Consider the following 14,459-nt stretch of genomic DNA (forward strand, 5'->3'; position numbering starts at 1 on the left):
CACCTAGCAAAAGACACGTTAGTTCGTGCCTTTTCAAAGGACTTCTACACCACCATAAAGAAGTCCTAGACATAATGAATGGGGTAGTTTCCTAAGTAAAGGAGCCTCGAGAGGCATATAAATTTTTGGAAGATCGGACTAAAGCGTAATAATAATTGGGGGTAGTGACGATTACTCTGCTCCGCTAGTTCTTCTTCAACGATTAAGGCTACCGGTATGTTTGAGGTTAAATCAGAGATCGAAGCTTAAAACTCTAATTGAATCCCTCACAAAAAGGTAGAGGCCATTTCGTACAACAAAAGCCTATCCCCGTCATGAATGTAAATTCAAATCCATGTAGTTTCTGTTGGAGTCCCGAGCATCCCGACTTAATCGTCCTATAGCCTATGAACATTCTTGTTCTATTAATAGTGAACCTAACCCCCTTGGAGACAAAATCCCAACCGGTTGGAGAAATAACCAACAAGTCACACCTATGTGGTACAATAATCAATATGTTAGGCCAACGCATACGCGGTTATAACCAAGCTCCACCACAACAAGAACAGGATCAGGGTAATTATAATAATTATAACAACCAAGTGCAACCTCGACAAAGTCAAGCACAAGGTCAATGTAGTTATAATAATTATAATGCTAAGAGAGGTATCGTTCGGTAAATAATAACTATCACAATCTGCCCATAAATAATCAACGCGAGATAGTTCGGTCCACACCACCCGTGACTACTACACCCACACAACCGGATCGTCTTGACACCTTCATACAAGTGAGCCAACAACTTTTCCAAACCATGGCTCAATCTAACCAACACATTCTACAATCCGTTAATAATTTAAACCAACGGTTAGCCCAAGAGAAAGCCTGACCAAAGGCATGTTTCGGCCAAGCGGTACCCAACCCTAGAACAACAAACACGACCTTTGAGGTAAACGGTAATACTAGTACGGAAACTACATCCGTAGGGTCAGCTAAATGCCATCACCACTCGGATTCGGAAGAGTGGTTGATAACAAAGTAACTATGCCTATAGTTACCCCATCAAGATACTCTACACCGGATATCGAACTAGATACCGAAATAGAAACTGAAGAACCTACCCTTTGTAGAGGTACCCGGTTAAACCCAAACTAAGAAAGAAAGAAAGCCAAGGTTACACATCAAGTCGAGCCATACGCTAAATATAGAAGCGAAACCACCGTTCCCAAAAATTAGCCATGCTAACCCGGGGATACTAACTTTGAGGAGATTAGGAACGTTTTTCAAAAATCTAACGATAAACCTTCCTTTTCTTGAAGCGATAAAAAGCTACCTAACCACGCTAAGTTTCTTAAGGAGTTGTGCACTACTAGGCGTAAGACCAACATACCTAAAGACACCTTTCTAACCTGAGCGGTTCCCAACTTTATCTGAAAATAATGGAATTGTTAAGTACAAGGAGGACCCGGTAGATCGCTCTAAATGCAATGCACCTTAGGAGATTCTCACACGACGACCGGCTTACTAGACACGGGGGCTAGTGTTAACTTACTCCCATTTTATTTGTATAAACAAATAGGTCTAGAGGAGATGCAACCTACTAAAATGACATTGCAATTAGGCGATCGGGTCTATTAAGTATCCTAAGGGTGTGGTTGAAAGCGTCTTTGGTTAAAGTCCAAAATTTTTACTACCGGCCGACCGTTATCCTCGACCACGAAGTCACTAACGACTCTGTACCTATCATTTTAGGCGCCCCTTCTTCTTAGCGCCAACGGCTCATAAACTGCGCGATGGTTTGATATCCTTGTCCTTTGGCCATCTTTACGTTGAGGTAAATGTTTTCAAACGAGGACCACGATATCGATTCATCTACAAATGGTGAGGTTAGCATGATCGAGAGCTTAGCTCAAGATTACTTCAAAAACATGTTTCCAGAGAAACAGTTAACAAATTCCTTTCCTTCGAAATTCGACTTTAACAATGACTCCACGGTAGTAGATTTAAATCGAAGAAGAATTCACGTAACTCTTTGCACCGCTTCTTTACCACTTCACGAGTCCCCTTGCTAACAACCATTCATCCCTTGATGCTATGACGGAAGATGAATTTTTCAATCTCTATCCCAGTGATCCTTTTGACCCACCTATTGAGGAATGTCTTGCATATATTAAGATTTCTGATGATATGGACTTGAGAGCTCTAGCTGAGAATCATTCACCTTCCATCACCAATATTCCCCACCCTCCACCCTTTCAAAGGAACCTCGAGTTTGCACTCGATCCTTTAGTTTCTCCTGTGCTTCATGATTTTTTAAATCCACCTAGTAAACAAATACTTCCCAAGGATAAACCACTTGACACCTTCATTTTCAGACTTGAGACAGTCCCTAACTACACCATGAATGAGTTTTGTGCTAAACCCACATCCTCATTTTTTCCATGCTTTTTCTCTAAAACTTATTCCAATCCACCATATCTTCCACAACCATTCACTTTTCCACACTTATTCACTAGGACACCCTCTCGTTCAAAGATGAAACATAAGGTGCATGCTCGGTTATGTTATAGGTCTATCCGACTTAAGCTTTCATTCCACTAGGGTCTGTGTCGTAGTAAATCTTGGTGCTTGATTGTGTTTGGATATGTTTTCTGTGATATTTATTTATGGAATGATCCACAACTATTTAGGTTGTTGATATATGATAAACCTGCATATTCATACATATATTTAGATAAAGTCTCGAAAGTATCGACTATAAGCGACTCAATTTTTGTGTTTGGTGCATTTCCTTTCATTTCCATATATTGGTGAATGCACCATTCAGGTAACCGGGCCCTCCCTATGGAGTGTGTGGTTGTAAAGTACGGATCCTAAGTCCACGGTTCACATAATTCCGTTTTCCACTCTTGCATGTTTTCTTGGTTTTGAGTCATGTTTCTCTATGGTGTGAATTATGTCCTTATCGCTTATTGTTTTCCTTTATATTAAACCTAATTCATAAAAAGTAAAAAGTTTAAAGCTATAAAAATACTAATCTAGCAAGTCTCGAAATCGACCTTAAAAGACCCGCGTTTTAAAATAAATTTTTACAAACCTGTTTTCAAAAATTTGTTTGGGGGTGGGGTGTTGGTTTTTCCATTATTGATCACTCAAATTCCTATTCTTACCCCCACCTCGCTCCTTGTAAAAAAAAAAAAAAAAGCGCACTGCGCAGTGGAGTGGGAGCGCCTGGCTGACGACAAGTAGACCAGGAAATTTCCAATTTTCTGCGGATTGTTCCCGGGTCATTTGCAGCTGTTCCAGAGCGTAGTTTCGAGATGACATCTCCTACAATAATACCGGAACAGTCTTTCAAAGATTTGTTCCCAAGCACTACTTATGGTGCTTGGACTCGCGAGGTGATCACACACGTAGGCTGGGAACCGCTTATGGTTCTTGCTAGCATTTGTTCTTGGACTTGCCATGCCCGCTGAAATACAAGACCCATGGTGCTATTGGGTAGATAATATGCATGTCCGGGAGATAAGGTAAGTTTTTAATTCCATTTAGTGTCTGCTTATGTCCCAAGCAATTTAAGTCTGTTAACCCCATAATGGGTGGAACTCTTATAGAGTTGCGTCAGTTTTTATATTAGTATGTTTTAACCTTGTTTTGTAGATGTTCCAGAATTTCACGCGTTTCCATGGTACTTTTCTACCCTCTTTATTTAAATGCTTTGAGGACAAAGCATGCTTCTTGTTTGGGGGTGGGCATAGAAACACGTGTAATTAAGGCATCTGTTAGGATATAGATATGTATAATATGCACTTGTTTTCTAGTTAAAATTTCATAAATTCAAAAATATAAATAAATAAGTTATGCTATACACTTAGGAATATTGGTATTGTTTTCTTTCTCTATGCTCTTAACAATCTAGAAGTCTCACGTAGCTTTTGCAATAGAATAATTTTTAGAAACTTAGGTTAATATGTAGGTAATAATCTTTGCATCTATCTATAAATATATTACATGAGTATCTATGATTGTTAGCAGTAAGTTTCTGAAATCTAGGCTAGAGTACTTATTCTACAAATCCCGTGAGAATATAGCCTAAAGCTTTATAAGAGTGAAACATTTGAGAAATGACACAAGGGAGAAGTAAAATCCGGATAGAGAAATAACACGTCCACTTGCTTGATCACTAAACCATATCCTAAGCGAGAATTTAGGCCCTCTTTGGATCGATATAGCAAGAAATTCAAACCTATGAATTATTTTCCGCTAGTCGCCCCTCTGAGCCTTTCTTTAGCCTTTCATAAACCACAAATCCTTTACCCTGTTACAAAAACAAAACAAAAAAAAAAAAAAAAAAAATCAACCTACCCAATTTAGAATAAGTCTGAGAATAGAATGAGGAAGAAAGAAGAAGAGAAAAACCTATGTAAACAAATATTAGTTAGTTGCTTCAGAAATAAAGAAAAGAAGTTTCCATCCAAAGAAAAGAAAAATTAAAATAGAAATAAAATAAAAACTCCAAAAAATAGAATAAAAGGAGTCAAAAGCCAAAGAAAAAAAAATATGGCTAAGGATGGAAACAAAGTGTAGAAGCAAAAGTAAATAACAAGGTTTTCTCTAGTTACATAATATGAAGACTCTTTTATCTCAGACTTGTCCTTTTTGAATATCCATTTTCTTCCTTCTTAAAAACCATCTCCTAATCCCCGAAATACCTAATAAAGACCTCTAGCTTTATTAGGAATAGGTTAGTGTGATAGTAAGTGGCAGATGTGTTTGATCGACTCCGGCTTCCTTGTGTGTCATTGAGATTGTAAGGTAAAGTGTGCCCACTGCCCACTAGAGTAGCGAAACTTGAGTGGAAAAATCAGAGTGTTGTATCTTGACTATTATTGTGAGAACCTACTTAAGGACGCTATTCCGAGTTTTAGAAACGGACCTGATATTGCATTTCATAGTAGTACTCATTGTATATATGTTTTTTTGTAGATGATTGATTATTATGCATATATTAGCTTAGGTTTTTGACTTGGTTATTCTTGTTCATAACTAGTGAGAGGAATAGTTAATTTAGAGCATGGATAAGGAAACAATAGTTTTATTTCTTAGTCGTTGTAGTATAGATGAAGTTTGGGAGTACCTTCACTGGAAAACTCTCACGAGGCTATAACTTGTCCACTAGGGAATTCCTAGTGGTTTAAGGCCTTGTTGCATATGGTCAATGCAATCGCACTCAGCGAAACGAGAGTAGTTAGAACTCCATTTTTGGTCACTTATTCTAATTTCTCATATTTGCTTGAGGACAAGCAAAATGCTGTTTGGGGTGGTTTGATAAGAGCCCAAACTGTAGTTTTAACCCTGAATAATCATACTATTAGACCAATTATGTGAGTAATAATTAAGAGTTAACACTGATTACGTGTTTTTATGCATTTCAGGCTTCAAAGTCCATTATGTGCAGAAATGTGCCACTTTAGCAAGATAAAGGAGCAAAGGTCGGTAACTAAGGAGTTCCGTGATTAAAGGCCAAGATTCAAGAAGATAAAACCTTTCTAAAGCCCGGTCAAAAGCTGAAAAGTTGACGCGGGCAGAAACAACACACAAGTCAGTAGAACTTCCGAAGGCCGTATCTTTGGACTCAAACCTCGGAATGGGGACTACCTTATGTCAAAACGACCGGATCGGAAAGAGCTTTCCAATGGTCCAAAACTTTACCCAATCAGAGGAGCAGAGCTGGACGAAAAGTCTGTTGAAGCCAACTGCAGCTGAAGAGGCCTTTTTGGACTGAAAAAATTGGGTTTTGGGCCTGATTCTCTGGCCCAAAACATGGCTCCAAGCCCATGCACGATTTTTGGATCTGAATGTATAAAAACCAAAGCTTCACTCTTTGTTAATGGTAGATAGTTAGACCTAGATTAGAATTAGATTAGTTAGCCTCCATTAATGAGTTTTAGAACTTAGTTTTAGAATTTCATTTTCTTGTTTTAGATTAATTTCTTGAATCATTGAATATCATTCATTAGATAAATAAAATAGTGATTATTCTTGTCATTTTGGTTTTTGTTATTTCAATCTATTAGATCTAGTTTTAATTCTTGTTGATTATCATTTCTTAGTTGTTAATTAGAATTTAATTATTGTTTAATTTAGATTAGTAAATTTCGAATCTTGATATTATGTTTAGTTTAGATTCATATGGAAATGATTGCGGAATGATTCTCGGCTAAACCTCCATTAGAGGGGGTTGAGAAGCCTTGATGAAAGCTTGATTCTGATTATCGTAGAGTTGTCGTAATTTCTATTCCACTCTAGAAACGATTAATTCGCCATGAGAATGGGTTTAATCGTTCACATGCTAGTTATGAATTGGTAGAAATGTCATGTGTAATTAGGGATTAGGAAGAACAAATTGTTCTGCTAGCAGTTCAATTCGGATTACGACGATTCGTCGTTAGTGAGTTAAGTTGAGTTAAGGTTGAATCAATCCCCCCTAATTCCTTATTATAGAATCAACGTAGTATTTCCGTAGTTGAATCAATTATAGTTTGTATCTTGTGGGTAGTTGCATCATAGTATAATTCACCCTTCGTAAAGCTCTCATTAGACTTAAGACTGATTAATTAGATTAGAAAACACTCCATGCTAGAGAACTAGGAGTGGAACGAATTTGTTACTCCACTCTATTTTGATAGAATTGAGAGTAGAAACTTTGATAAATATAGACTCATAGTAAAGTTTTAGTTTTACTTGCGTTTGTAAGTTTAATCGCTTTATTTCGTAGGTAAAACTATTATTTTTACCTTTTATCACCTGCCCTCTGTAAACACGAAAATTTCCAATTTTCTGAGGGTTGTTCCAGGATTTTTGGAGCTGTTCCAGGAGTAGTTTTGAGATGAAATCTCCTATAGTCATTCCTGAACAGTCGTTCGAAGACTTGATGGGAACTGATACCTATGGAGCATCGTTCCGCGAGCGGATCGTGCAGTTAGGATGGCGCCATCTACTGGTAAGTGATGATGATTCATATTTAGCATAGCTTACTGCTTATTTCTACGACCACGTTAGTTTATATTGTAATCAGGATGGAGAACAAGAATTCTCCGTCGTAGTCGATGACATGACATTAAAATTCAATAAATATGTGGTAGCTTTAGTTTCGGGATTACCAATACCTGATCCTGTTCACACATGGGGATATATGAACGATAATGCATACCTTTATGATTATACATATTTCCATCAGTATTATGGGGAGGGTATTTTGAGTAATGGACCGGGCTTATATAGCATTGCCCTTGGTAGTCCGTTCCTAAACGTAGGCACCACCATGTTATTCATCCCGATGAATATTTTGGGGAATGGCGGTTCACTTCGCAAAACAAGATCGGCTGGGTGATATTTTTCCTCGCTTTAGGGAGGACGTCGCCGATATGACATTCCCCGAAGTTTTAGTCGCTAGTCTTAAGAGAGCCCAAAGCATGAGGCGTAAGTATCTTCTTATGCCTATTTTGGTAAGCCGCGATCATCGCGTAGTTGTTTACCTCAGATCTCGTGCCCAATTCACACAGATTGGAAAAGGGTTGAAGTCATGAGACCCACCAATTGGGTGGTTCACTCATTGCGAATTATGACTTGGCGGGATGGCGTGTTCAAACCTCATTTGGTCGCCGTACATCCCATCGGACATAATAACACTTAACAGGTTAGCATTAGTAGATGATAAATGGCGACAAGCTTGGCAAGTTATAATGGCCCGGCGGGATGTGAAGGAACCTCATCTCTTTGATGAGGAGGAGGATGCTTAAAGCGGGAGATAAGGTAAGTTTTAGTTTTGTTATTGTGCGCTTATGTCCCAAACAATTTAATTTGTTAACCCCATAATGGGTGGAATTCTTATAGAGTCAGCGTCGCTTTTTATTTCCTATATTAGTATGTTCTAACCTTGTTTTGCGGATGTTCCGAATTTACGCCGCGTTTCCATGATATTTTTCTACCCTCTTTATTTAAATGCTTTGAGGACAAAGCATGCTTCTTGTTTGGGGGGGCATAGAAACATGTGTAATTAAGGCATCCTGTTAGGATATAGATATGTATAATATGCATTTGTTTTCAAGTTAAAAATTTCAAAAATATAAATAAATAAGTTTATGCTATACACTTAGGAATATTGGTATTGTTTTCTTTCTCTATGCTCTTAACAATCTAGAAGTCTCAATGTAGCTTTTGCATCGTAATAATTGTTAGAAACTTAGGTTAATATGTAGGTAATAATCTTTTCATCTATCTATAAATATATTACATGAGTATCTATGATTGTTAGCAGTAAGTTTTTGAAATCTAGGCTAGAATACTTATTCTACAAATCCTGTGAGAATATAGCCTAAAGCCTTATATGAGCGAAACATTTGAGAAATGACACAAAGGAGAAGTAAAATCCGGATAGAGAAATCACACGTCCACTTGCTTGATCACTATGCCATATCCTAAGCAAGAATTTAGGCCTGCTTTGGATCGATATAGCCAGAAATTCAAACCTATGAATTATTTTCCGCTAGTAAGCCCCTCGAGCCTTTCTTTTTCCATAAACCACAATTCCTTTACCCTGTTACAAAAACAAAACAAAATAAAAATTCAACTTACCTAATCTAGAATAAGTCCGAGAATAGAATGAGTGAAAAAGAAGAAGAAAAACACGTGTAAACAAAAATTAGTTAGTTGTTTCAGGAAAAGAAAAGAAGTTTCCATCCAAGGAAAAGAAAAAAAAATAGAAATAAATAAAAACTCCAAAAAATAGAATAAAAGGGAGTCAAAAGCCAAAGAAAAGAAAAAAAGAAAAATATGGCTAAGGATGGAAACAAAGTATAGAAGCAAAAGGAAATAACAAGGTTTTCTAAGTTACATAATATGAAGACTCTATTATCTCAGACTTGTCCTTTTGAATATTCATTTCCTTCCTTCATAAACCATCTCCTAATCCCCGCAACACCTAATAAAGACCTCTAGCTCAATTAGAAATAGGTTAGTGTGATAGTAAGTGGCAGATATGTTTGATCGACTCCGGTTTCCTTGTTTGTCATTGAGATTGTAAGGTAAAGTGTGCCCACTGCACACTGGAGTAGCGAAACTTCATCGGAAAAATCATAGTGGTTTTTGTCTTGACATTTATGTGAGGACCTACTTAAGGACGCTATTTCGAGTTTTCATAAATGAACCTGCTAGGCATTTCATAGTATTACTCATAGTATATATATTTGTATCATAGATGATTGATTATTATGCATATATTAGTTTAGGTTTTTGACTTGGTTATTCTTATTCATTTGCTAGTGAGAAAAATAGATAGTTGAGACATGAATGAGGAAACAATAGTTTTATTTCTTAGTCATTGTAGTATAGATGAAGTTTGTGAGTACCTTAACTGGAAAACTCTCACGAGGCTATAACTCGTCCACTAAGGAATTCCTAGTGGTTTAAGGCCTTGTTGCATATGGTCAATACAATCGCACTCAGCGAAACGAGAGTAGTTAGAACTCCATTTTTGGTCACTTATTCTAATTTCTCATATGTGGTTGAGGACAAGCAAAATACTGTTTGGGGGTGGTTTGATAAGAGCCCAAAACTGTAGTTTTAACCCTGTAACAGTCATACTTTTAGACCAATTATGTGAGTAATAATTAAGAGTTAATACCGATTCACGTGTTTTATCGCTTTCAGGGCTTCAAAGTCAGTTATGTGCAGAAATGTGCCACTTTGATGAGATAAAGGAGCAATGGTTGGTTGCTAAGGAGTTCTGTGATTAAAGGCCAAGATTCAAGAAGACAAAGCCTTTCTAAAGCCCGGTCAAAGCTGAAAAGTCAAAGTCAACGCGGGCAGAAACATCACACAAAGTCAGCAGAACTTCCGAAGACCATATCTTTGGACTCAGACCTCGGAATTGGGTCTACCTTATGTCAAAACGACCGGCTCGGAAAGAGCTTTCCAATGGTCTAAGCCTTGGCCCAGTCAGAGGAGCGGAAGTAGTCGAAAAGTCTGTTGAAGCCAACTGCAGCTGAAGAGGCCTTTTGGACTGAAAGAATTGGGTTTTGGGCCTGATTCTCTGGCCCAAAACATGGCTCCAAGCCCATTCACGACTTTTGGATCTGAACATATATAAACAAAAGCTTAGCTCTTTGTTAATGGTAGCTAGTTAGATCTAAAACTATAGATAATTCTAGATCTAGTTTTCATTAAATAAAATTAAGTTTAGTTCATTTCAATTCTTATTTTAGATTAATCTTTAGAATCATTGTTCTTCATTAGTTTGATAAATAAAATAGCTAGTTTGGCAATTTCGATTTTGTCATTTCAATTTATAGATCCACTTTTAATTCTTGTTGAGTATCATTTTTGAGTTGTTAAATTAGATTGAAGTATTGTTAGTTAAATTAGTCAAGTTAGAATTTTGGTATGATGTTTAGTTATAATTCAATGAGAAATAATGGTTTGATGAATCAAGGCTAAAACCTCCATTAGAGGGGTTGATGAAGCCTTGATAAAAACTTAGTTGTATAGTGTAGAGTCGTTGTAGAGTCTATTCCATTCTAGAAGGTCGTTTTCGCCATGAGAATGGGTGGATGACCTCACATGCTAGTTATAATTGGCAGAAGTGCCATGCTAATTAGGGATTAGAACGAGCAATTCTTACCGTAAGAACGTAAGAATTAGATTACAACAGTCTATGCTAGGTGATTAAGTTAGATTCGAGGTGGATTCACTTCCCCTCTAATTCTTTATCTAGATTCACCTTTCAGTATTCCATAACATTCCGTTATTCGTAACTTGTCAATTGAATCCACCCCGTAGTATAGAATTCCCCTCGTAAATCTCTCACTAGACTTAAGACCGATTAATTAGACTAGAAAACATTCCATGCTAAAGAACTAGGAGTGGAACGAATTTGTTACTCCGCTCTATTTCGATAGAATTGAGAGTAGAAAACTTGATAAATTAGGCTTGTAATAAGTTTTAGTTTACTTACGTTTTGAGTTTTATCGTTCATTTCATAGGTAAACTACCATTTTTATGTTTATCATTATCATAACTTTCTGTTCCAGCAATCCAGCCCTAATTTTGCTCATGGTTCTCAGGTAATTTCTTCTTTATCTATTGATACTTCGAGGACTAAGCATCATTCAGTTTGGTGGTGCTTTAAACTTGTATAAAAAATAAGGCAACATGTAGGCTGTATCTAGTTCCTACTTTCTTTTTAGTGAATGTACTTAGTATAAAGTCTTGTTTCCTTTTCGATGATGAAAATCGTCTAGAAATCTCACATTAGCAGTCGAATTAGGATTTGTTTTTAAGAAACTTAAGATAATACGTACGCAATAGATTTTACATCTTTTCATGAGTATTCATGCACTGAGTATCATTTATTGCACATAGTAGTAAGTTTCTGGAACTAACGGTTAGTCTACTTTAATTATCAATCCTGTGAGAATCTAACCAAAAAGCCTCGATATGTGAGTAATTATACAGAGGAGTAGTGTTTCCGAATAGAGAAAATCACGCGTCTACTTACTTGATCACCATCCAAACCCTAGGCGAGAATTTAGGCTGTCTTTGGATCAACATAGCCAAAAATTCATATATGTTACAAATTTTACCGCTAGTCACTCCACTGAACCTTTCATCAACCCTTTCACTTTCATAAAAAATTTCTTACCCATCTATTGACCCCAAATAAAATAACCTACCTAAATGATGAGTATGAGAAATAGGATGAAATGTAGAAAAATAAAGAGAAATACTTGTCCCAACTAAAAGTCTGTTACTTGCTCTAGGAAAGAAAAATAGAATTATGTTTCTTAAGCTTTAAGTAAATAAATAAAAAAATATAAAAATTTAACTCCAAAAGCTTAAGAGCAAAGTATGGAAACTCATGTAGAAGCAGGAAAAGAAAACAATGATTTCTCTAGTGTTAATATTTTGAAGACCTTATTTTCTCATACTTAGTCATTTTTGATTTTCCATTTCCATTTTCTTCTACACCACCACCTAAGCCCCACAATACCTAATAAAGAACTCTAGCTCAATTAGGAGTAGGATGATGTGATAATAAGTAGTAGATGTGATTGATTGACCTCGGCTCCTCTGTTGTCATTGAGATGTGAGGAAAAGCATGCCACTGCACACTGGAGTTAGTGAAACCTGAGTGGAAAAATTATGAGCAAATTTGTGTTTCGACACATACCTATGAGAACTTATTTAGGGACGCTCTTCAAAGGATCCATAAGCGGCCCTGCTTGTACATTTCAATGTAAAGTTCACTGTATGCATGTTCATATGTAGATGTTTTAATTATTGTATGCATATTAACTTGAATTTCAAAGGAATTAATCCTCGTTCCCCGCTAGGGTGATGTATAGATATCTGAGATAAATTTAGGAAACAAGCTTTTATTACTAAGTCGTTGTAGTATAGAGGAAGTTTGTGAGTATCTTCTCTGGAAAACTCTCACGAGGCTATAACTCGTCCACTAGGGAATTCCTAGTGGTTTAAGACCTTGTTCCATATGGTCAATGCAACCACACTCTGCGAAACGAGAATTAGTTAGGACTACACATTTTTGGCTACTTATCTGTTTTAATGTCTCTTCTTTGCTTGTGGACAAGCAATTTGCTGTTTGGGGGTGGTGTGATAAGCACCCAAAACTGTATTATAAAACCCCGTAGAGACGTAACATTTAGGTTAATTATGTGTTTAATAATCATAAAATAATCGTATTTTCGTGTTTTTGTAGGGTTACGCAACCAACGTAGAAATGATGATAAAGCTATTATTTAAGCACGAAATAGTGAGTATACGTAAAGTTTTCCGATTAAGCCCATGTGAAGCCCAACAAAGCCAGACTAAAGCCCAAAGACTTAAACAGGACAAAATCAAGTAAAAAATGGGATTACGTGCACATAAGCATCAAACTTCCAGAGCTCATATCTCTTGAACCAGGACTCCGAATTCGACAAGTGAGTTGCTCAGACGATCAGTGCGACGAACTCTATGCAAAGGCAAGAAGTTATAAAAATGCCAAAAGACTGGCCCGCCACTAGACACAATACATGGACCTACTATGCAAACCTACAAGATTTGATGAGTCATCATGCAAGTCAAGACAAAATGTGCAAATAATTGGCACAAAGTGGACACCTTGCATGACATTAATGGAGTTAGATAGATTTAGGTGCTAATAGTGAAAAAAATGCAAGGTGTCAATTTTCTTTGGTTTTTAGATAAGATAGAAGTTAATATGGGAGGTGGTTTCACATGGGATTGAGAGAGGAATGCTCTCATACGTAGTAAATGGAAAAAGGGAGCATTCATTCCATGTTATGTTTTATGTAATTTTTCTTTTTTTTTCTAAGTTTAGTTATTAAGTGTAATAATGTTAATGGAAGGTAATATAGTGTTCTAAATAAAAGTTCTTCCCTTCTAGCTTTAAAAGTTTATCTCTTACATTCCTCTTCTTATTCTTCTTTTTAAATTTGGCATGCATACATGCTATCTTGTATACAACTCCAAGGATCATGAGCTAACCCTCCCAAGGGGAGGGTTAAGGATGCTCATGTGAGGATTAGTGTACATTTTAGGAATCTAGACTCACTACGTAGAAGTTAGGGTTTTCTTTGACATCCCATCCCAAAATGGAGTTCGACCAAAAGTAGAGCCTGGAGCTTTAGATTAACTCGCGCACGCAACCCATTTCACGTCTGGACTAGTTGCGTGCGCAAGACCTAGAGAATTCGGATTCTATGCTTGTCCGACTGGTGGAAAACGAAACTAGGTGTTAGAATGATATTTCATATCTGAAATATCATTTTAACTCCACATGCTAGCATGATATGCTTAGAGATAAGTATATTGTGCTAGGGATCAAGACTTCGAGTCCATTTTGGGGTTTCCTACGAACCAAAAATGGATTAGAGATGTAGTAATTTGAATTCCTAAGTAGATGTACTAATTCTTGCATGGGTGGAGTTAACCCTTTCCCTATCTTTCTCTCTCTATCTCATTTAAGAAACCAACTTGTAATTATCTCTAGATAAATTGTGTAGTATTTCATTTTTAGGAAATAGAAATCTATTGATACCATCTATCTAATAAATCCTTCTCACTTAGTTTTCTTAAATGATAAATTTCAGTTGTGATAGCATAGATTCTTGTCTTAGGAGTTGGAACGAAATCCCTTCTCGAACTAGAAAAATCGAAAAATAGTGAGTAAGGAAGCATTGAGTTTTAGCACGTAAGGTAAAGTAATCCAAATTACTAAAAAAATACTAAAAAGTGTTAATACCAAGCTACTCCAGCTTGTAACATATAGTCCTTGCATCCTTAGGATGGCAGCGACGCTATTTGATGTTAGCTCTTTTGATAGTTTATTATATTTGCTACACGAATCCTCAAAAGACACCAAGAATCAATATTCCTTACTCACATGCTTCGCGTGT

The sequence above is a fragment of the Coptis chinensis genome, chromosome 3, assembly GCF_015680905.1.
Source record: "Coptis chinensis isolate HL-2020 chromosome 3, ASM1568090v1, whole genome shotgun sequence".
NCBI classification, from domain to species: domain Eukaryota; kingdom Viridiplantae; phylum Streptophyta; class Magnoliopsida; order Ranunculales; family Ranunculaceae; genus Coptis; species Coptis chinensis.